Here is a 25,825-nt window from a genome sequence, read left to right on the forward strand (position 1 = left end):
GCTAGTGAAACGGCAGCGAGTGCATCATAAGTGTGGGATGTGGTCATGTTGTTACATGACACACATGTCGTGACTTTCATGTTAGGGTTTGTCACTTGTGTTCGCCATGCAGTCATGTCATAGCAGACCAGTGTTGCAACATTTAATGTGAACTAAACCACCACAAGAGCAACAAGGTCATGAAATATAAGTTCTGTAAACGTTATGACTTGTCACTTATGCTCGTCATACAGTCATAATATGCCATACAAGATTTGGTATTGATGCCATTATCGAAACGGCCAGGTGAGATAAAAGTCGTAGGCGGCTAGATAGATAAATAGATGCGCATTCAATAAAGATAGATAGGCTTTCAATAAATACATACGCATTCAATAAATAGATCGCATTCAATAACCTTATTGAAGGTCAGAGAGAACATCTCTTTTATGGAAGTCAGAAAACTAGTTGCACCGTTCTATGGTATCACTGATACGATTGCGGCCCGTCAGGGGGCAACTTCGCACCAGCCTCCGACTCCGGTCCGGCCTGCGTCGAGCTAGCTGTCAGCTGTGGCACCCGCGCCCAAGGCGGCAAGAGTTCATTCTTCTCCGCAAATACTACAATAGAACTCTGCGACTCCAGAGCCATCGGGTCACAAGGCCTGGTCTCACCAAGCGAGGCCTGAAACTCTATCAGCCTGCATACGCGGGTGTCCAGTGCCTCCGAGGAGGTAATGGACACGACTCCAGTTTCCTTGGCGCCGAAACACCGGCGCAACTACGTGGACCTCAACAAAAAAAAAAGGAAAGCAGAAAATCACGACTCCTCCCACGCACCCATAAGCAATAACTTCTATTATTCTCACGCAGATAACAACTTTATTTTTGCGAATATGTCGACACAAATGATGTTTCGGAATATCAGGGGCCTCATCAGCTATCTCGTATGTAGGCGTAGGCGGCTATATATGTATATATGCCATTTTGTATCTCTAGTGCAAAGGGGTAGCCATTGCCAAGTAACGGTGACAAAAACTTCTCTGTTTATTTTCTATTTCAATAAAAACAAAAAGATGATTTATTGCACCATGCCTCCTAATGGAAACTAGACCCTGTTGCTTGGGAGTGATTTAAACAATCCACATATCTGTCACGAAATGTTAATAATGGTTTCAGCACCAACACTGCCTTCGCGTAGTCGCATATTTTACCGCTTTTATCTTAGACGCAACAGAGAAAGTCATACCACAATCAAATGAACACGCTATTATACGACGAATTCATTTGTGGAACAAGGACTGCAAGAGATGCGAAGAAAGCAAAATAAGGCATGGGGTACCCTACAGAAACACCCAACTTCAAAGAAGCTGGTTCAGTTTAAAGTGATCAAATCACAGGGAAGGCGCATGAGGAGGCCGGGTAGACGGACAAGCTGAGAGAAGCTGCCCTAGTGCATAAGCTCGCACACTCAAGAAGCTGCAGTATCGAATAACCTGAAAAGGTTGAAGGGGCAACAAGCCCAACCACTGCCTCTTGTTAATAGTGAGAGAAACACCCTGAAAGATCAGGCAGACGTCCTGGGAGAGCATTTCGAACGTATATCCAGCTCTATGAACTATTCAGTCACTCCAAAAATACAAAGACGAAGAAGAACGCAAAGCACCAGATAATAAATGTCATCAAAATGAACCTTATAATGGTCCTTTTTACATTTCAAACTTCATAGTTCTCCTTATTTAATGTCAGAGTTCTGCTTTACGACCTGACAGAATTGTATAGGACATTCCCGCTGCGATGGCCTAGTGGCTCAGGTACTCGGCTGCTGATCCGCAGGTCGCGGGATTGAATCCCGACTGCGGCGGCTGCATTCCCGATTGAGGCAGAAATGGAGGCCCATGTGCTCAGATTTGGGTGCACTTTAAAAATCCCCAGGTGGCCGTAATTACCAGCCCTCCAACACAGCGTATCTCATAATCATATGGTGGTTTTGAGGCGTTAAACCCTACATATCAATCATTCAACTGTATATGGCATCAATCAGCACCGACACCCCGACACACAAAGTATGATGCTCACAATTTACAAAAACATTTCGGCTGATGGGCACAGTTCAGCCACGTGGAAAGAAGCAATAGTACTTCCCATTATAAAGCAGCGTTAATGTCTCCCTTGGTAACAAGCGATCACCCTATTGCACTAACGAGCTGCCTATGCAAGGTGTTTGAAAAATGAATAATAAACAGCCGCCTTTTGTGTCATCTTCATTCTAACAATCTTCTAGAGCCGTATGTGTGTGAATTTGGGGAATGCAGGTCAACAACTGATCACTTTGTGTTTGTAGAGGCCTACATTCGTGATGCATTTGTTCATAAACAATACTTCCTGTTCGTTTTTTTTTCTTGGCATCGAAAAAGCGTACGATACGATGTGGAGCTGTGAAGTTCTTCGGGATCTGTTCGCACTGTGTGTCGGAGGGAACAAGCTGAGGGTTTTTGAGAGTTACTAAACGAACCATACGTTCCGTGTCAGGATTGGTAGCATGCTTTCAAGAGCACTCATTCAAGAAATTGGGGCACTGCAGGGTGGCGTAATTAGCTGTATTCTATTTATTGTAACAATGAGTTATTTTCCATCCTCAGTTCTAAAAAAATGTTATGCTCCGTGTATGTCGATTACGTGCAAGTAGGATCCAGATCCTGTAACCTAACTATCTATCAGTGACAAGTACAAGTTAGCCTAACCAAAGGATTAAAAGGAGCTGATGAGAATGGGTTCAAACTTAATGCGCAGAAAAGATACATTGCCCCAATACTAGGAAAACAGGCTTGGTCTAAAATCTAGCTATTAAACTTCGTGGAGCATTGTATAAAGAGCAAAACTTTTTAGGTGTTACTATTGCATCTAACCTTAATTTTTATCCCCACAGAAAATATTTTAAGGCTATTTGCCTGAAAACACTGATTATCCTGAAGATCTTATCACACAGCTCATGGGGTAGTGACAGAAAATGCGTGTTCAATCTTTACAGAAACCTTGTTCGATCACGGCAGGACTACGGCGCTGTAGTTTATCAATCGGCTACACAGAACAATTCGAAGATGTTGGATCCTATCCATCACTTACACATTCAGTCATTCAGATCACCTTGCACTAAGCGATTCTTTACACCATCTTTCCAACTGGTGCGACATGTGGCAAATGTCGATTAACCCCAAAAAAACAGTGTGCATGACGATAACCCAAAAAATAGAAGCTATCCAGTATGACTACAGCATTGAAGGCACCAGTTTTGAAAAAGTGAATGCGCACAAATATTTAGGCGTCACGATAACGTCAAGCCTCAGATGGGATGCGCACATTTCTAACATTAGTTCGGTTGCTCTGCGCAAGCTCTTTTATCTTCGCAGATGCCTTCGGTTAGCCCCTCACTCAACCAAGCTTTTAGCCTATACTACTTACGTAAGACCGGTATTAGAATATGATAACACAGTATGGTTTCCTTATACAGTAACTAACATTTAAAAGCTAGAAAATGTACAGAGGAAGGCAGCAAGATTCATCTGCAACAAATATAAGCGCACTGATTCTCCTACAAATATGTTAGGAAGCTCTGGCCTCCAAACACTTGCGATTCGAGCAAAACAAGCGCGCCTTAAATTTCTTTTTCAGCTACTTCACAACCATTATAAAATTGACCCATCATTGTACATCCGTCCTTCAGACTCCCACGTTATTAGGCACAAACATTCATACACACTGAAAGAGTACTCTTACCGCAATGACACGTTCGAGCACTCCTTTTTCCACTTGCCTTAAGGGAATGGAACTGTTTGGATTCCTCCATAACTAGTGCGAAATCGGTATCCGACTTTGCACTAAAATTAGAAAATATGTTCTTTTAATGCGGCAATACTCGCATTACCAGAAGCATTGCGCCACCAGTGAAAGCGTATTAGTGGAGTGTATAAGTGTTAACTGGAGTGTTTGGCAGTTTGCTATTTGTTTGCCTGTGTATCACTGCACTTCATGCAAAATTTCTCTTTTTTTTGATGATGGTTTCTTTGTCTTTGCAGATGTAAACAATTTGTATGCTTTTCGCTCTTATACTTTGTGATGACTGTCATTTCAGTACATTCCTGTTTCTGTTTTCTGCGCTGTTAATGTACCACCTGCATGTACAACCTGTACGGCCACCTGCTATGGTCTCGGAATGAGACTCGCAGTATTGAAAATAAATAAATAAATAAAATACGTCTCGCCACCGGTGCTTTCAGAACAAGCACTATTCATAGCCTATATGCCGAGTCAAATGAGTGGTCATGTGTGCTCAGATTTGGGTGCACGTTAAAGAACCCCAGGTGGTCTAAATTTCCGGAGCCCTCCACTACGGCGTCTCTCATAATCATAGAGTGGTTTTGGGACGTTAAACCCCACATATCAATCAAATGAGTGGTCATTTGACCGACAACGTTCATACTGCGCCTTTAATAATTTCCTGAACGTTCATTGCTTTCGCAAAATCAACGATACCTTATCTGCACTACTTTTTCACAACCAGCCCACAGTAAGACAGCCCTTTTCACTTCAAGGCTGTGTGAAGATATGTTTCTTCGCCTTTCCGAGTCTGGCGTAATGGCTAAATCTGAACCGTTCTTGCCATAGTTGAGGAACATAGTTGACTGCGTGACGTCATTTACGGAAGTGAGTAAGCATGCTACAGACGCCCATATCCACACGCATTTCATGTTCTAGACTTTATAAAAAGCACTGGACTAGAAACTAGACTGTAGGGTACTATACTAAGTGGCTACTGTACATACGCACAACCTCTTCTTGTCCCTATCATCACCCTTCATCCCTCTTTCTTTCCCCTTTCCCTTATCCCCTGTGTAGAGTAGCAGGCTAGAGCGAACTAGCTCAGGCCGACCTCTCTGCCTTCTAATAAATTCTCACACTCACATTGAGCTGCAGTTTCATGTATTACAGGGATCCATCCAAGTCTCAGAGCGGCGTGTCTCATGCAGCCATCCGTCCATTATTTTGTGAATCAGGTGCTCTACAACCCAATACAAGTATCTCTACAGCAGAGGCATATGCGTTATTTTCTGTTTTCAAACACATCAACAAATTTAAACAGATTAAGACAGTTCTATACACAGACTCACTGAGCGTAGTTCAAGCCCTAATGTCCGGCGGGAAACTCCGAAACCCAGTAGTCGCGAACTTGTACTCACTGCTATGTTCTGTCAACACCTCTGGCCAACATATAACGGTGTGCTGGGTGCTTGTGCACAGAGCTATCTAAAAAAATCTACTGGCGCACCGAATCACAAATTCATTCTATGCAAACGCAAACAAAACAACTATCGCTGTCTCTGCACAAGATCTGAAACCATACCTGCGACAAAAAGAAAAAAAAACAGCTATGAACCCACTGGCAACATGACTGGGACTCTCAATCGTTCAACAAACTTCACATAGGTAAGCCTCAATTTGGACATTGGCCATGGTTAACCAAGTTAAGATGAAAAGTGCTGTCCTATTCTGTCACCTCATAATAGGGCACACTTATGGTACGCATAAATATTTACTCACTGGTGAGGAACATCCTCAGTGTGCTAAGTGAGGCAAAAGGCTTACTGTTTAGCGTGTCCTTTTGGAATGTAATGAAAGAGAAATTGAAACTATGAGACACTTCTCTTCAGCATATAAACGATGCTTTAACTTGTCTCAATTCCTAGGCAGAGAACCACAGTATAGCTCGAAATCCGTTTTAGTTTTCTTAAGCGATGTTCGCACGCTGAATATTATCTGCCCTGGTAATCACAACACGGCCTCCTCCGAGAGGTTACTGTTGCGATGTTATCATTCGTAATGGCACATGTCTCCTAGACCTTGTACTCAAGGTCTTTGTGAGGCTCATGTGTTTCTTTTTAATTCATCTATTAAGGCATTATTCTCTAGAATTCGACATCCGCCGCTGATAGCATTCGCCCACGTGCATTCACCCCACTACAGCAGCCGCCATAATATTTAAGTCTACATATGTTGCGTCACTTACAGCTTTGATTTCATGGCTTCTATGCAGCCACTGTATGAACTATAAAGTCATGCAGTAAGATCACAATAGTTTTGGGGCTCCTTGGCCAAATCATGGTCGTTGTGCCTATAAAAGCAATACATCTTCACAAACTTGTTTTGACCACAAGAAATTCAGAAAGAGTGATACCTTCAGCTACTACAACGACATGTTTTCCTTTGAATCGAGGTTTCACATTTATTTAGAAGCAAATTTTTACATTTGTTATGCCCTTTTCCGTACTGAGAGTGATATTTAGGAGCAGTGATGTCCTTGAAGAATATTCGGATATAAGGATGAAAATGTTCGCATAACATTCATTCCGACAGTGTGTGAAATCTGAGGGATTGTATAATAATGAAATAAATTTGCTTCGTTTCAGAACCTCTTTCATCATGTTTAGTGAACACTCTTCTGTGAGATGAACTATGACAGAAAAACAATACGGCATTTTCAGCGTTTCTTCAGCTAGCTGAAAGTCATATGTGTCTTTAGAGCTTCACAAATAGCCATTATGAAATGCATTAAGTTTTATTCATTTATTTATTCATTGCATCACCCGTTGAAAAGAACTTTAGGTCACCTAATAATCACCTTCTCCATCCCAGCAAAGGTCTCTGTTGTGCGGTTGAACCGTCACACCACATGTGTCTTCATAATAGTCGATGCAGCGCTGAGGAACTGAATCCTTCACTTCTCTTCTTGCCCAGAGTAGACACACTAGAAGAAGGTAAACATGCGATCATCAGTCGTGCAACAATTGTTCTATATTAAACGATCATTCATTAAACCTGAAGATGCTTTATTTACCGTTTAACAAGGCATAATATTATTTAGTGTAATGCGGTTAGAGGGCACTTAGGAATCCATACAATCGTTATTGCGGCTGCCTGCCTCTGTTACAGCATTGCAAAGTGATAGGCAAGAGTGACGATGTCGGCTTGTTGGTGATACATTTGTAAGAATATTATGTAGCGCGAGGCGAAAAAGCGGACACAGGAAAGAATAGACTGAGAGGACAGAGCGCTACTAGCAACAACATGTTTATTTTCGACCTCCAAGCCGCTTTTAAGCCATAATCGTCAGGCGAGCAAGCAGATAAGCACGTGTATTCAGATAAATGCACGACTATGGCATCTACCTAAAAAAAAACTATAAATAGGACAACAAAAACATCACAGATAAAATATGTATCACTGCCTACGCAGGAACACCAGTTCCTTGGGTGAGAAAGCAATTGAAGGCTTGCTGATACATACATCTCCAAGAGCATCAATAGGTTCGGATTCTATGATCAACCAAGTCATCTCATCCTTATGCCGACCAACAATGATTGTACTCTGGAACAAAGGCCCGCACCCACACGCGTGAATGTGAAGAGCGAGAAAACCTTCTGGCGGCAGTTTATCCGCCTTGTAATTGTGTTCTCTCAATCGCTCATTCACACACCTAGTCGTTTGGCCGACATATTTTTCCCACATGTGAGCAGATTAAGATAAATGACGAACGAAATGCACTCCACAAACCACGATGCACGGCCATAATTCCATATGTTCACCAGCTGTCACATAACCTAAAGAAAGTGGCACTTCGGGACAATAATAGGGTGCTATTTTCAGTACGTGATAAACTTGGGAAATTGTGTGTGCTGACGAATCCGTCACGTGGGGAAAGGGTGTTGGGCACAAAAAGACATACACACAAATTTGTAGAGTGCATTTCGTTCGTCATTTATCTTATTCTGTTCACATTTGGGAAAAAATATGTCGGCTAAAGCAGTGGGTGTGTGAATGAGGGATTGAGAGAACACAATTACAAGGCGGATAAACCGCCGCCAGAAGGTTTTCTCGCTTTTCACATTCACGGGTGTGGGTGCCGGCCTTTGTTCCAGAGTACAATCATTGTTGGTCGGCATAAGGATGAGATGACATGGTTGATCATAGAAGCCAAACTTATTGATGCTCTTGGAGATGTATGCATCAGCAAGCCTTCAATTGCTTTGTCACCCAAGGAACTGGTGTTCCTGCGTACGCAGTGATATACGTGATTTTATCTGTGATGCTTTTTGTTGTCCTATTTATCGTTTTTTCTTGTAGGTAGATGACATTGTCGTGCATTTATCTGAATACACATGCTTATCTCCTTGCTCGCCTTACGATTATGGCTTAAAAGTGGCTTGGAGGTCAAAAATAAACATGTCGTTCCTAGTAGCACTCTTTCATCTCAGTCTATTCCTTCCTGTGTCCGTTTTTTCACCTCGCGCTACATAATTTTCTTTCAAATAGACAAGCACCACTCGCAGGCCATGCGTGAGATAATTGAGGCCTATCACATAAGTTCAATTGATGGTACATGTGTAAGCTCTTCATCAGTCGCGCTATTGCAAAAAGAAATTTCTTATTTCGATTATTTTTAAGTTGCGTACGTGTTTGCAAATTAATCAATAAGTTACAAGAGTTTTGTTGACATTGTACCGCAGTGGTTGTTAACTGCACCCGTATACGCAGGCCCATTCTGTTTTTTCACCTATATATGTTCACTACTCCGCTAATAAATAATGGTGTGTAGTCATCGATCTTTCTGTCCTTGTTTATTGCTTCCATAGCTACGCCATAACTACCTCTAGGTTGCTCTGTTCGTATATTCAGCTCTGACATCCACCTGGATACACTTTTTCTCGACTGCATGCGTAATGTACGTCTCACTGTACTTCAAGTACCGGAATACCGACCTCTCAGTGGGCGTAAGCTTGAGTCCTTTTAGCTAGATTTCCTTGTGAGACTCGGTAATTTTGCCACGTGTTGCCGACGCCACTCTTCGAAGACGCGAAGTAGAAGCCATAGGTGGTAGTTCCAGCGTGGCTTTGGCTACCTTTCTTATGTTAACAATCAGTTTCAGGAGCTTGTTTGGCGAGCTTCTTATGCTCGCGCCTTGTCTGGCGGTGGTGATGACGTGTGCATTTTTCCGGTGATTTCAATAATGTTCACTAGATGACGCGCCACCACCCAAGGCGTTGGCTCTATGGTGATTCCAACAATGCTAACTAGTCTTTCCGGTGATTTGAAGAATGCTCATGACATGACGCGCCGCCGCTCAATGCAGCGCATACCACTCTCGGCAAGTACTCTAATAAATTTGTTTCCATTCATTCCTATCTCTTCACCAGGAGATCACGCAATGAACCCTCTTCGTTACCGCTCGGCAGCATGTACTTCAGAGAAGCCAAGGCAGCAGCACAGCGGGCTCTTAACGCCAACGCGGGGTCTCGCCGACAAGACCCCGCGATGATAGGGCGGGATATATAACAACGTTTCCATGTCCATATATGATGATATAAATGTTTACGGGGGATTTCTGGGTTACCCGATAAAGTCCGAGCAAGCTACTCTAACACCATTCAATATATTGAGGCTCAGGCGCACGTAAAAGAACCCCAGGTGGTCAAAATCACCGCAGCTCTCCCCTACAGCGTTCCTCATAATCATAGGGTGGCTTTGGAACAATGAACTCCAACATTTAGTATAAAAAACATCATTCACTTTGTGAACTTTACCGTAACTGTTTTTTTTTCACTTTCACGGTTTTATAAGTGAGGTACAGCATGACTTGCGTAGTACGAGTGCTTCAAATTTCGGCATTAACCGCAAGATTTTCGTCTTTGCGGAAATCAGCAGCGATATGTTTTAGAAACCTGGCGTCTTATAACACAAAGAACTGACGCGTATATTGAATATCGGAAAGGTGTTCTTTTCAATAGAAGCGTTATGCGAGATGTTGAAACTCCCTCTTACCACTGCCTTCTTCTCCCTCTCCAGCTGCCAGAATTTCCACTGTGCTGACCTACGTGGCGACAGAACTCCGTGACAACATCCCACTAGCTGAGGTGAGTTTTTCACTCCTGCTCGGCTATGAGTTCTCGACAGGACGATGCGCAGCAGAACAAACAGCTACCACATCCGAACCACGATCATTTGCTCAATCGCATTGCGTCAGCTGCGCCCTCAAATAGGTGGGTTCTATCGTTTCACAGTGTTTCGTATGTCCAGAAAACCTACGTTTGCTGTGTACAACGCTTTTGAAATAAACGCCCTAAAATTCGAAATCAATCGTGAAATTCAAGGCAAAGGAATATGATGGTCCACCGCTGTAGGTATGCGGAGAAAGCCTGCTGCATCGAGTGGCCGACGCCATGGTAAACCTACTCAAGCTTGCCAGCGGCTCATCAAAACACAAACCTTACTGCACCTTTGTGGTTTTGGAACAGCTGCTTCGTTGTTACGTCACATAAATTATTTGAAAACATTTTTGGCTAATTTGCAGCGCATCGTGCTTTTAGGGTGCATTGGGCATGTTGTGCGAGAAATCACTGGTTAGAAGCTACAATCAGGTAATATTTTTCTTACAAGGAGTCGTAGACAATGTTCCTAATTTCAGTCAAAAGCATTCGAAAGAATACGCGTAGCTTCAAGTACTGGTGCACGGCTGGAAGCAACAACAAAGACGGTGTTAGGCCAAGCTAAGTTTGAGCAGTAATGTCCAGTTTTTGCCAGTAGTGCAGTATATGGCTAGACTTCAGTGTTCTTCCCCTGTTGCGATCGGTTTCTTATACTGCGCACGAGTCCCGTGGTGTTGGGGAGAACATGACTAGTCAATAAGTGTTTTTTGCAGGGAACATCTCAAGTGCCAAGTTGTATAATGCTACTCGACTCGATTTTAGCCACGTGACTTATTGTTGGACAATGTCACGTTCTTATAGAGAGGTCACATATTTCTACGTGATGTCACGTAATTTTGACAGAACAAAATGGACGTGACGGTCAGATTTATAGCCCGAGTCAAAGCCAATCACTTGTGGCACCACTCCTCTTACCAGAGGCTGCCATTCATGGGTATGTACTACACGTGGCCAGTGTAAAGAATTTCATGTCGTACGCGACAATACATTCATATTATTTTTGCCATAAGCTGGGATTCGCGCTTGTCATACACTGAAAACCCTCTTGTGCTAATCTGGGTATATGCCAAGGAGGTGACTACGAGAGTGCCAAGGAATAGGCGTAATCCTTAGATGGGCTAGTTGGCGTATTTCTTGACATATACGAAGTATTTTCCGTCCTAAGAAACGAGGATCACAAAAGACACAAAAGTCGATTGGCGGGTGATGCAACTCTGATCATGCACCCAGAAAATATTGGTCTCTGGTGGCTGCGTCGGCTTCATGAGTGACCTATACTTGGCAGTCTGTATCTCTGCTAAGCAGCGTAGCCTCCCTCGAAAGAAATTTTGTTAATTGTAAGTTTAGAAGACTGTACTATTGGGAAAATGAGGGCCATCTTGTAAAGTGGAATTAACCAATGCTCCTCCTGCTGCCACGCAACCTTCACAGCATGTTCAGAAATAGGCGGTGATCATGCGCAAGACTATCAGGAGTCAGAAGCCATTCCTTCGCAGATATACCAGTGTGAAGTAAAAAGGTGACATAGGGTTCCACGGCAAAATACAGTCGTACTATACTACATAACGCCAAAACATGCATCGCGACCGTATGCACGAGTTCCTGGATGTTGTTATAATATCTTTTGTGTTGGTGGGCGGAAATGAAGGTGCAGCAATTATTATGAAGATTGTGGTTTCTGCTGGCCTCTTTCTTCAAATGCCACATAGTACGCGGAATATAAATTGCCCATCTACTGCCTGAAAAGAAAGTACATCCATTCATCGTTTGATAAAGCACACATTGAAACACAAAAGAAGAAAGCGGGGCAAGCGCTGCTCTAGCAACTGAAATTTTATTTGAAAGAATGTATTATATAAATATATATATATATATATATTTATATATATACATATATATATATATATATATATATATATATATATATATATATATATATATATATATATATATATATATATATATATATATGTGTGTGTGTGTGTGTGTGTGTGTGTGTGTGTGTGTGTGTGTGCGAAGTCGCCCACCACTTAGTTCTACTAAGACAGTCCATTGAAAAAAAGTATTAGCTCAGTTTTTATCAGAAAACACAAGATAAATCTACGGAACACACTTCACAATAATCACCGGTTTATTGGCTGATCCCTCATATAATGGGTACGAGCCAAACATATAGGAACAAGCAACCAAGCAAACTTCACGTTTATTTATATGGTGGTTTTGGGACGTTAAACCTCACAAATCAATCAATCATCAATCAAACTTCACGCTTATTGTGGCTGCGGTAAATGAAGTGCCGGTTTGTGCTAATTATGTACGCATCATACATATGAGTGAGCGAAATTTCTGTCGTTATAAAGAACTAACTATTGTTGGTATGGTAGTTCTAGCGCGCTGTGCGGAATAAAGCGGATAACTGGTGTGCCGTGTTGAGGCATAATTTAACAGTTCCCACATTGCATCTCACCGTGAACATCTGTGCAAGATAGCCACACTTACACATTTGCCCGCATATTCCCGCTTTGGTAGGCATCCCTGCCGAAATCACTAACAACTGACTTGCAGTTTGGAGGATGGGTTTCCGAATAAATCAATAAAGCTAAATACCGGCATGCTTCGGAAAGACTTTCCACGCAGGTAATGTAAAAAAATGCAAGCTACTCTTGTTTTGTGGCTGAAGCTACTCTGAAGCATTAAAAAAAAACATGTCCTCACAACCCGAATCTTGCCACATCTATGCTGCAAAATCTCGGGGCCAGTGCTTAGCATATATATGCATTGGGCAGCACAGGGCAGGTGATAGCGTATGGTGCGTATGGCCACTGAAACGCATACAGTGTCACCTATGACACATGCCGATTCCCGTTTATTCCGTCTTTGGATAAGTAATTTCGAAAAGTAATCGTGACCCTACCACGGTGTTTTAGTGGCTAAGGTACTCGGCTGCTGACCCGCAGGTTGCGCGATCAAATTCCGGCTGCAGCGACTGCATTTTCGATGAAGGCGGAAATGTTGTAGGCCCGTGCGCTCAGATTTGGGTGCACGTGAAAGAACCCCAGGTGGTCGAAATTTCCGGGGCCTTCCACTACAGCGTCTCTCGTATTCATATAGGGATATTTGGGCGTTAAACCCCACATATGAATCAATCAAAAGTAATAGTGTATCAAAATTGCTAAGGCTACCACATATTTCAATTCTTGCATGATTCTGCAGCGAGAGAAACTTCCTATGAATAATCAAGTCGCTGTTGGTCTCGTGGCAAACATCTACGCGCACTATGTAACCTACTTCACGACTGCTTTTAGATGCGAGAAATTTTACGGTCAAGTTCAATTCGGTGTGCGGGCTCGCCACCCTTACTGCGCATGTGAGTCTCCTCCTTTCTCTCTGCTCGCCTTAAGATGCCGATGGAGGCAGCATCTGCTGAATAGTTCCTTGATTTAAAAACTGCTCTCACTGCACACCCGTTCGCTGGCAAACCTTTAAACATCTCCACTACATCTCGACATCCAAGTTAGTGTTGGCGGGAAATTTCTCCCGTGTGTTGTCGAATAACAAAACTACGCTGCGCCCTCGTTAAATCAAAGTGGACTGGGGGTCTCTGTGTCAAATTGAGGTCTGCCATCTCTCTTTGCCCACTAGCAGCGATTAGCATGTACCAGAAAAAAAAACACTGGTTCATTACTGCGGGCTTTCAGCCTCCCCAGCGTCTTCTCCTGCGCAATGCCGGGATGAGAGCCTGCGTCAACGCCGCCGCCAGTGTAAAAGTTAGTGCCCACTGCTTCACATAAACGTATGGTTCTTTGTAGCGGAGTATTGTGTATTTTTTTATTAGCGCAATAGCGTTAAAGAGCTCGTGTCGCAGAAAAACCAGCTGCTGGCGTCGGCCCCGTTGATTGTGAGCGAAAAATAAATTGTCTGTGTGTCTGTTACTGAAAAATCAGGTTACCGATTTGCCGCGGGAGGCTGCTACTTGTCCAGGCGGGCACACGCGATCACACTGAAAAAGCCGCACATTCGAAGGAAAAAAATGTGCTCAAGGTCACGAGGTGTGGTAGTTTCTTGGCCCTGCCACCTCTGCCTGCTTAGCTTCCAGCGCTTTCGTCGGGGCGACAGAAGAGCATATGCGATTGCAGCATGCGACAAGCCTTTGTAACTCCACTCGCACTGGAAGGATTCCTGAATTTTTTTGCGGCGTTGAATTCGTGAGGAAATAAGCTTTCTAGTGAATTCACTTGAAGGTTACTTGAAACAGTCTTTCAGGGCCCTTTATTAAATTTTGTTCGACAGGTGTTCGACAGATGAAATTTTGTTCGACAGATGACGCAAACGAGCCCATTCGGCGATAACAATGCACGCTGGTCCAATCTACTCTGTGCGTGTTTGTGTGCGTGCGTGTGCATGTAACAAAACATATCATTAAGAATGCACTTAGCGGTTGAAGGATGCACTGTGGGCCGGATTTCGCTATCGCGTTCACCTCTTAAAGGCGAAGCTTAGGTGTCCCCCAATTTTTGCTCGAGCGACGGCAGCACTGTCTTATAAAAATTGGGCGCAACCATGGTAATTACTCTAGCAGTTTCGTGCTCCTAACTGAGTATCTTGTGCCCTCCATAATAATGTCAATTTGCCTGGGCCGAACGTAGAACGGCAAACAATACAGGGTTCACAAAACGTTCTAGTGTTCCTCATGAGTGTTCTTACTATGTCCATCGTACTCTAAATCCGCAACAGCACAGTCCTTGTAGTCCGTGTAGTAAAGGATACCTTTTCTTTGCGTCAAATCTGTGAAGTTCCAAATATTCATTTCACACCCAACTCTTCTGCAAAATAAGCTGACTGTATGTAAATCAAAGAGAGTTTTGTGAGAGACCCGCAAAAGCAGCAATAACTTGGTTAAAGTCGACTAACTTGGAACAAAATTAATGCGGTATATAGTCGCTTTAAACACAGGCTTCTTCAGTTGCAAGGGTCATCTTAAGAAAATCAATGTTGCAATATCGATGGAATGTTTGGCCGCAGCAATGCACAACTATTATTACGCAGAACAAGGCAAAATACGTTTACCTTCCTCAACAGAAATATAGTTGTGTTTTTCAAGTGCCATGTTCTCCAAATTCGCTACTAGTATATCTACTAATAGACCTATTAAAGGGGATGCCTCAGATGTATCACGAGATGCAATAAGTGACCGTCGGCGCTCACCAGTGAAACCTTGTTAGGTGCAGAAATATTTCGAAAGAGGGCGGGAGAGAATTTATACATTAACCAAGAACAAGATGACCATCGCCTTCAAGACCCCTTAGGTGGGAGAATTAGGAACCCTGGGAGATTTTATAGTGATAAAGGTCTCATTGCCATGGCAGCATGAAGAACTTGGTTCTATCTGACAAAATAAGGTCGTGAAACGGATCTGCTGCTGAAAAAAAAAACCGGGAAGATTAATTGAGCTTCCTTGCCTCGCCGCAGTGGTCTAGTGGATAAGGTACTCGGCTGCTGACCCGCAGGTCGCGGGATCGAATCTCGGCGGTGGCTGCTGCATTTTCGACGGAAGCGAAAATACTGTAAGCCCGTGTGCGCAGGTTTTGGTGCGCGTTAAAGAACCCCAGTTGGTCAAAATCTCCGGAGCCCTCCATTTTGGCGTCTCTCGTAATCATATGGTGGTTTTGGGACTTTAAACTCCACATACCAAGAGATGAATACTTGAGCTTCCTTGAAAAGCAGGAAGCGTGACTTCTCAATGCCCACTTGGACAGTGCCGCAATTGAAAAACCAGACCTGTGTTTCTTGCATGGTGAACCAGGTTTTTAAGGGTGAATAATAATATGGTAAAAGTCTGCCCATCATGATTTTGTTTTTATTTATAGAATGCATGGAAGATTGTCTCCTAACGTACTTTACAAACTCACTAAGTTGAGCCTTGAAAAAGTACGAAAAACGTATAAAGGTGGTGCATCACTCAATGGTTATAATAAAATATTGTAGGGGGTTATGTCGTTAAAACTATACGGTTAGGATGCAGCAACCACCCTCACTTTACGACAAGCTTTTCAAATAGGGTATATTCAAGGGGCTCAGTTTTCGTCACTTACAATTACACAAAAAATGTAAAAGCTAAACATTTGCATAAAGGTATAAACAAGTTTAGGAAGTTCGAGAAGTATTCAAAGTGATCCATATACCTTGATCACTGTTATACATATTAAAAGCAGTACTGAAGCACTTCCTCTCAAACCCCCTATTTTTCCTTGGTTTTACGAAGTCAATAAGTTGGCTTTCAATGTGGTTGCAGGCAAAAATAAACGGGACTCTGTGTGCGACCTATGTTATCAATTTGATGATTTTTTAGCAATCACGTAACCATTAATAACGCAATGCTTTATGTGAGTGCTATCAAAACGGCATTCGCAAAGCAAATACAGCACATTTCTACTCATTTAAACCCTTATATGTTATAATTTAACGCTAACTGATGTGTTTCGAAGAAACACAATGTATCAGAACTTTCTCGTAGGTATGGACACAAGCAGGGTTCATCATTTCGAAAGGGATACAAATAGACGAATAAATATGGCGAAGTGCCGTCGTTTTGCATTGTTTGGTTTCCTTAGTTTACTTGTGCAAGTTGATTTTGTGTCGCTTCGTGGACCGACAGTGAGGGAGAATCATATTTTTCTCCTATTGACGAAATCAATAATAACGATACAAAAATCGCCACTCTTGTTACGTGAGGACGAGTGGAAAATACACCTTTAGGTTCCCGTACGAGCTCATTATGATTTGACATACGTAGACAATGCATGCCAGGGCAGACGCATATATTGCTTGGCACAAATCAACTGCACTCTGTTGTGTGAGAAGTGGGGCTTGGCGTGGAAATCCGCAGCATAATAAACGACCCAATGACCAAACTGTGCGAAAATAGAAGCAGCGATGTTACAATGACAACGAAGTTCTCATATCTTGGCGCGATGATCCTAAATGAAACATTCAGCTTCGGTTTCGTCTCAGATAAGGAATATGTGAGATTAAGACAAGGAAACAATGGGATTCGGAAAGTATTAGTTTATCCTTGTTGCTTTTACATTGTTTTACATTATTTTTCATTAAACATGAGGTAAATATTTCGTTACTGTGCACATTGGTTTTTGAACTTAAAATTGAACATCTTACCTTCCCCTACCGTGAACGTCATTGTTCCGGGTTTTTCAGCTGCTTTAACTTTGAACGGAATCTCAAGGCTGTTGGGAAAAAGGTTATACTGTGAGTGCGTGTCACTATAGTGAAAACGCGTTACGGATATTGCATAAGCATTCAGTCGCAATATGGTTATTACTAACAGAACATCGATTAACATGTAGAGCAGGGAGTTCAACCATGATAAGCGAGTATTTATTACTATGTGCTGACTTAGGGAGTGAGATTTCTAAGAGCTTTGTAGGATGCGGTTGATTGTATTTTTTTATTGCTCTACTTTGTTTCTTTGACAAGCGACCGCATTACCGTGTTTATAAGCTGCCAGAAACTGCTAAACAAGTGGAAATGAAGGTATTACATATAGGTGCACTTCCAGCTTTGCAGAAGTAAATTTTTTTTGTAGGGCGCCCTTGTAGCACTCCATTGTTCTTTGCCGTCTGGATCGCAGGTCATTGTTCTTACTAATGGTATTAGCTGTCAGTTTGCCTGGGTCCTAGAGTCATAGATGGTAAAGCAGCAGGTACGTGCTTACCGAACACATGTTTACTGCACGACAGTGATGCCCGAGCTAGGCAGGCCCCTCTACTGAGAGACCGCATGGGCGCAATCATTCGCAGTTCTTCCGTTACAAACTCAGCACTATCGCGAGGTGTGCCTGTATACCTTTTTCGCGCCTTCTCTTTGCGCAGGTATTATGCCTGGCATGGGTAAAATATGTAGACGTGTATGAGACTAAAAGTATGGCAAGTGCATTGCCAGTATTAGAGGGCATCACTGCGAAAACCACACCTGCATTACGACAAGTTACGCGCCTAATTCATAAAATAGAGTTTAAAAAAAGATGCCAATAAAGACCATAGTCGTAATCACCACCATTATCCACAAGAGTGGAATGGCGCGCAAGTGCGGGATTGAGAATTGTAAAAAAAAAATAGCCGAACGCACGTACCGTGGGAATCACTGGTATGCGAATCACGAACGAGGAAGATGGGAATGTCACTTTAAAATCAGCCAACGTTACGAGGTGGGCGTAAATTATGCGGTTCATGACTTCCACGTCATGGTTGTCATGTTTGTACCTGCCATTTTTATTCGTCGTCCACTCACGTCACATAGTACCAACTTGGTATATATGAAGCTAGCGAAACGGCCGCGAGCGCGCTATTATTGTAGCATGTATTCATGTTTTACACGAAACGAATTTCATGATTATCATGTTTGGACGTCCCATTTACCTTCGTCGTTTATTCACGTCACGTAATACCAAATTTGGTATATATGAAGCCAGCGAAACGGCCGCGAGCGTGCTACGAGCTTAGCATGTATCCATGTTTTCACATGACACGCATGTGATGATTATCATGTTTGGACTCCCGTTTACCTTCGTTGTCCATTGACGTCACGTAGTACCAAATTCAGTATATGTGAAGCTAGCGAGACGGCCGCGAGTGCACCATGAGCATAGCTTGTATTCATCTTTTACATGACACGCATGTCATGATTATCATCTTTGGATGTCCCATTTACCTTCGTTGTCTATTCACGCCACGTAACACCAAGTTTCGTGTATGTGAAGCTAGCGAAACGGCCGCGAGCGCATTATGAGCGTGATATGTAGACTTGCTCTATAATGACACGCATGTCATGGTTATCATGTCTGCACCAATATTACACATTTGACATCCATTCACTTCCCGTAATACAAAATTTGGTGTATGTGAATCCAGAAACGACCGTGACCGCATCATAAGCATGGCATGTAGCCATGCTCTTAACTGACATGCTTGTCATGATTATCATGTTTGCACGAGTCATATTCTTTCTTCATCCATTCACGTCACGTTATACAAAGTTGGTGTATGTGAACCCATTGAAATTATTGGAAGTGCATCATGAGCATGGCATGTGTCTTGTTCTTACATGACACTCATGTCATGATTATTATGTTTACCCAGTCATATACCGTCATCATCCATTGACGTCACGTAATACCAAATTTGGTGTATGTGAAGCTAGGGAAATGACAGCGAGCGCATCATGAGCGTGGCATGTAGTCACGTTGTTACATGACACGCACGTCATGATTATCATTTTCCCACCAGTCTTAAACCTTCATAATTCATTCACGTCACTTTATACCAAAGTTGGTGTATGTGAAGCGAGCGAAACAAGCACGAGCGCATCATAAGCGTGGCATCTAGTCATGATGTTACATGACACGCATGTGATGATTTGCACGTGAGGGCCTGTCACGTTCGCTATGCAGCATGTCGTACTATACCTGCTTTGCGATATGTCATGTGAATGAAACCACCGCAGGAGCAGCAAGACCATGACTTGTAAATTATGACATTCACAATATACATGTCACAATTTTTGTCACATGAATAGTCAATTATGCTTGCCATACAGTCACGTTGTGTCATACCGAATTTGGTGTGGATCCTATTATCCAATCGGCCAGGAGAGCTAGAAGTTGTAGGCAGCTAGATAGAGAGATACGAGCAAACTCGCCGAAGTTCGCTAAGAATTGCTTCGCATTTAAAACTCGGCTTTATCAACATTCTCTGCAATGTTGCGTTGAGCGTGCCCATTTCTCCCGAGTAAATATCTGCTGACTATAATCATTCACATCCTATCGACCACTCATGCAATATGCCATTAGTGATGACCCCTACAAGGTAGAGCTATCTTGCGCCGTGGTTGAGAAATATACTTTTTATGAGAAACAGATGTTCTATGCCGCCATCAATGTACCGCCGGAGTTAAAAATATGCCGATGGACTCCATCACAATGTGCCCCAATTCATGTTCTTTACTAGAACCTGGAGTGCCTCAGGCTACTTTTGTGAATTTACTGGGTTGGGTGGCTTGAATGAATAAGATTTAAAGTAACAAACCTGGCCACAATTTACGATGCGAAAGTCGTGCTTCACTTGGCAAAGTGTCTCGATTGGCAGATTTTTACTGCGTATTGATTAAGAACTATTTTTTGTTAGTACAGATGCCCGTGCAGAGAAAAAAACTTCATTCTTTGTCTGCTAAAAGCAACCATGTGTAGATACGAAGCAGTGGGCGCTAACACTCACACTGGCGGCGACGTTGACGCTAACATTCGTCAAGCGAAGGGCAAGTGAACACGTACTAGACTGAATTTGAATGCGCGATTTAGTGCCTACACTTACGGTGTGGCCATTGAACGGTTGTGCAGTGCGAGCAGTTGGTTTTGCACTAGCAGACGCTGGGGGGGGGGTGATTTCTTAGGGAAGAAAAGTCGGAAAGGTAAGAAATAGGGTGTGGAGTGCACAATAACTGTCTCTCATGTGAAGATACCTCAACCGATACGCTCATGGAGGAAAGGGCAAAGACAGTTAGAGGGAAGACAAGAATGCAGGCTAAAATATAAAAAGGTAGGGTGGGAGTGAAATTAAAGAGGAGGAAAAAAAGAAACTGGAATGATGGGAGGAGGACACGCGTCACTGTGGCGAGCAGCTTATAAAAGTCACTCGGTCAAGCTGGTGTTCTCAAGAAATTTTAGTAAGGCCGCCAGGGCAGAGCAGCGATAGTCCTCGTAGCCGGTTGGGGGAGGAAGTGTAGGAGGTCCTGCAGGGTCGCACATGATAGTACGACGAGACGGTATCTCTTCACGAGCCGCTTGCGCGCATCACCGAGATCACGACACTCGCACAAGAGGTGGGACAGTGTTTCCACCGTGCCACAGTGTGCGCAGATCGGAGACCTCGCGCCGCGCAGACGATGCCTTCGTTCAGCCGGCCACACGAAGCCGGTTCTCAGGGCTAGGAGGAGTCCTTGCTCGCGGCGGGTGAAACCAGTCGCTGACATGGGAGGAGGGGAGCGTCCGGTGGCAACCCCAGCACCGTAATGCTCGCGCGTTAGCTACCGGCGAAGGTTCTTGCGTGCCGAGTCAAAGGAGCTTGCGTAGTAGGCTAGAGGGGTCTCATCGAAGTACGCTTGTCTATAGCAAGTTTGTCTCGCCTCGTTACCCACGATACCGACGTGTGATTGCAACCACTGGAGCACAAGATCACTGCCACGCTCTTTAAGGGCCAGTAGGCTGCGTGCAACGCGCTGAGCCAGAAGCTGGCCGTGTTCCTCTCTTGCGAGCTGACTCGGGGCAGGTTTTGAGTCCCAGAATATTGATGCGCTCTTGAGGACTGGCGACTCACGTAGGAGGTTGGCAGCCAACGAAATCTTGGCTACCTCAGCTGTTGTCAAACATGCGCAATACCGCAAGCGGTACTTTCGCTCAGTGCCAAGCTGAAGGGCTATGCAGGCAGCTGCAGCAGAGCGACCCCGCAGGACTGACCCATTAGTTAAAATTTGCGTTCTTCCGGCCAGGTCCCTGTACATTCACGCCACAGCCTCCTGTGTCATTGCAAAGAGTGGAGTGTGGCGCTTGGATCAGACTCCCGACAAGTGCAGATTCACTTGAAGAGCACATGCTGTTGAGGCGGCGGCCAGAGCGAAGGGCGCGCGGGATCGTCGGCCACAATGCCATCGTAGACGTCCAGGAGTCGGCCGACACGGGGATTTGGCACAGCACGTAACCGCGCAAGCAGGGGGCCAGCATCGGGTGCCCGGTTGAGACGCTCCAAGTGGCGCAGAGCGCGCAGGTTCGACGTGAGTGACGCAGGATACGCGCGAGCTTCCGCGAGTGTCTCGGCCACTCGAGAGCTACGAGGCATTCCGTGACACATGCGGATGGTGTGGTGGCAGTCTTGGTTTATGAGTAACCGCTGTGGTGCTTAGAGTTTGCAGATCGGCAGCGCTTAGTGCACTGTAGATAGAGCCATCGCCTCGTATGCAGTGCAGGCGAAGGCAGCAGGGCAGCCGTTGCCACGGGCGAGTAGACGGCGCACAGCCGATACCACGCAACGCATCGTCTGGCGTACGCGCCGCACCGCCGGAAACCATCGGAGGCGATTGTCTAATGTGAGGCTGAGGTATAGTGACCTGCGGTAGCGGACATTGCTGCGCCAAACTATCGGCACGCCATTTAGCTGAAGCCACGGAAGACTTCATCGGGCCTCAGCACGAGTCTGAACGACGAGGGCCTTGGTTTTTGGTGCCGAAATCGTGAGGCCGATACTTTTAACAAAGGTGGCCACACACAGGAGGGCCTCCTGCATATAGGCGCGCACCACTGATACGCTGCCTGCGTCGGCCTTGCGACGCAAGAGAGGGGAAGGGGAGCGACAGTTTTGCGGATGTTTTCCTGGGCTGGCACGAGACGCGAGCATGCGACACAGGAGGCGAGGTGCGAGCATAAGCAGTGGGGGGGGCACGAAAGGCACCGTTAGAAAAGCTAGTTAAAGAGCTGTTTCGCATCTAAAACACCACGAGACATGCCCACTTCTATGTCGTATCATGCCACGCCTTAAAATTCCATGTTAGAAAGACCACATCTTTTGGCCGGGTGGCCTGCCTCGGCATTGCGGCGAAGAAGGAGGTGCCTGTGCAGTGAAGCACGTATTGCAAAAGGTCGCACGAGTTAGTATTGCTGTGTCTGTTTATGCCTGCCATGACACGTCGTAAGAGAAGCGTGAAGTTTTTACGGTTGGCCAAGTCCTTTACCATTATGCAAGAGCGGAAGGTATTTAATAACCTTCTTATATGACTGAATATAGTTACAAAAACGGTGTGGACACGTGCATGCCCACAAAGCACATGCACAGTACAGTGGGAATCGATGATATGCGAAGCACGGATGAGAAATGTTGATATATTACTTTAAAATCAGCAAACCGTTATAAGATGAAGATAAATGATGCTATACATGACTTCCGGGTCATAATTATCAAGTTTGGGTTTGTCCTTTACCTTCATCATCCATTTATGTCACGTGATACCAAATTTAGTATATGTGGAGCTAGCGAAACAGCCACGAACCCGCTATGAAGGTGGTATGTTGTCACGTTCTTACATGACACACGTGTAAGAATTGTCATGTTTGCACCGGTCATATATTTCGCCATCCATTGACCTCTCGTAGCACCAAATTTGGTATATGTTGAGCTAGCAAAACAGCCGCGAGCGCATCATGAAGGGCCCAGTATACTCCAATGTAGCGTTGACGAGAGCGAACGCTGGGCACAGCGAAGCTACAGTAGCAAAACACGAGCACTCTATAGTCTGTTTCCAGGCGCAACCAGCGTCCGTCGGCGTGGCCCGACGGCAACCGGCGCGAAATGCGACATGCTGCATTTCGCGTCGATGCGTTACCCACACAACACTGCGTCTCCCTGCTCTCGTGACGCAAGGATGCTGGACGCGCTGATGTATCAAAGCAACGCAGCCCAGCGGGTCCCTGCGAGTATAAGACAGCACCGTCGCCGAGAGCTTTAACCTCCCGGTGCCATCGTGGGCGGGGCCCCCAAACGGTACCCCCTGATGGAGGCATTCTTGTCTTCTCAGGCCCAAATAAAATTCCTTGACCTACGGACTGACAGACTGACTGAGCATCGTTGCCTGACGTGGCAACGCCAGCGTGATGCGACGAAATGAACGCCGGCGAGCACGCGCACCGCGTCACGTCGAAATGTATTGCCGACTTCACTGTGGCCTGTAGTCATGTCCTCACATGACACTCATCTCATGATTATCATGTTTGCACCAGTCACATACCTTCGTTATCCATTGGCGTCACGTAATACCAAATTTGGCCTATGTGAAGATAGCGAAGCGGCCGCGCGTACACCATCAGTGTGGCATGTAGTAATGTTGTTACATAACACGCATATCGTAATCGTCATGCTTAGATGTGTCATTTACCTATGTCGTCCGTTCGCGTCGCTTTATACCGAGTTTGGGAGATGTGAAGCTAGCGAAATGGCCGCGATCGCATCATGAGCGTAGCATGTAGTAATGTAGTTACATAACACGCATGACACGATTTTTACGTTGGGTCTGGCACTTGTGTTCGCCATGCAATCATACCATACCGTACCAGTGTTGCAACATGCCATGCGAATGAAACCGCCGCAAGAGCTGCAGGACCATGAAATGTAAATCATGACATTCATGACGTACATGTCAAGATTGCCATGTTATGACTAGACAAATATGTTCGTGGTGTAGTCATGTTATGTCATACGAAGTTTGGTATCCATACCATTATCGAAACGGTCGGGAGAGCTAAAAGTCGTAAGCGGATAGAAAGATGAATAGATAGATAGATAGATAGATAGATAGATAGATAGATAGATAGATAGATAGATAGATAGATAGATAGATAGATAGATAGATAGATAGATAGATAGATAGATAGATAGATAGATAGATAGATACGCTGAAGTTCACCGAAGTTAGCTAAGAAATGATTCGCATTTAAAAAAGTGGTCATTGCACTCGATAGCTAAAGTTTTGGCCTGCTCCACATGGAATGTGGCGGAGAACTTTTTGCAGGCATCTGCAGAAAGCAGGGGAACACTAATAATAAATATGAAGTGACAAACTGTCTCAGTGGACACTTTTCAAACATATGTACAATTTTCTTGATCACATAATGCCTATCTTCGTTTCCTCCTAGGTTATTGAAATAATCATGCTTAATTAGGTAGCCAAACGGAAAAAAAGTATAGGTCGACCAGCTTCTGTCAATAGTAATCAACATAGATTTGGTAGAAACCTCTCATAATGCATCGGCATACATTTCGAGCCGGTCTAAATACAGCTGGAGCACTCGGTACACTTAGGCGCAGCGGTTGTTTTTTGCCACATATTGGCAAACCTCAATATGACGTGACGGAAAACACAGGTAACACGATAAATTTTTTTATATTCGCTTCAATAAAGTTTCATGAGAAAAATTTCTTAATAACCTGCAGCAATTGCAGTTCTTGTGTTCTTACTACTAACCTCGTATATTACACGAACTATTCGGACGTGTCAAGTTGAATGAGTTTGCATCCCCCGATTCCAAACTTCCATTAGTTTAGCGCTTCTTGCGTGGCGAGGAGGACAAGATGGTTTCTGAAAAGGGGGGGTCACATTATTTCGTTTTGTTGTTACATGTGTCACAAGTATTTTTCGTATCCACAAGCAATCATTTGTTTCTGTACCGTACAGTGTGTATTAATTACTTACCCAAGCGAAGGAAAGTTCCAGAGATAAGTTGTTGTCTTCTCCTTGGAATCAATCTCAAGTTGCTTAGCCGAGAGACAAGAAAACTTTGTCGCGTTTAATGCAACGGAAATGCCTAGTGCGTATGGAAAAATAGCGAACACCTGCAGTAGATTTAGAAATTATAACACAACAAGTGGTATCACCACAGCTGTTTTTTGTGGAAGGCTGTGTAGTAACGACTGATAATACTAATAATTATTTAGTTATATTGCTTTGCATTGACTTACTATCGTAAGTACAATTATCACATTTTTGCAAAAAAGAATGGCTTTAAAATTTTTAAAATGCGCGCAGAGAGCTTGTCATTTTTACAGAAGCTATGCACTGGGAGCTTGTTTGCACTGGGAGATTGTTATGAACACGACGTGTCTGATTAATGCCACCTTGGAAGACAGCACGACAAATTCATTTCAGCCTTTGTGTCAGCCTGAATCAGTGGAGAGCCAAGAGATAGGAAAGTTGGTGAAT

The 25,825-nt window shown here is 44.1% G+C and overlaps 1 long non-coding RNA gene across 1 annotated transcript; it reads right to left on the minus strand.

Moving 5' to 3' along the window:
* Window positions 1-6,687: 6,687 nt before the first annotated feature.
* On the minus strand, window positions 6,688-25,416 carry LOC142784644 (uncharacterized). Its single transcript, XR_012888707.1, has 3 exons — window positions 25,319-25,416; window positions 17,189-17,256; window positions 6,688-6,780 (listed from the first exon to the last, which is right to left on the minus strand). It is a non-coding gene; the product is annotated as an uncharacterized LOC142784644 (long non-coding RNA).
* Between the last annotated feature and the right edge of the window lie 409 nt (window positions 25,417-25,825).

The sequence above is a fragment of the Rhipicephalus microplus genome, unplaced genomic scaffold (genome assembly GCF_043290135.1).
Source record: "Rhipicephalus microplus isolate Deutch F79 unplaced genomic scaffold, USDA_Rmic scaffold_15, whole genome shotgun sequence".
Taxonomy (NCBI): domain Eukaryota; kingdom Metazoa; phylum Arthropoda; class Arachnida; order Ixodida; family Ixodidae; genus Rhipicephalus; species Rhipicephalus microplus.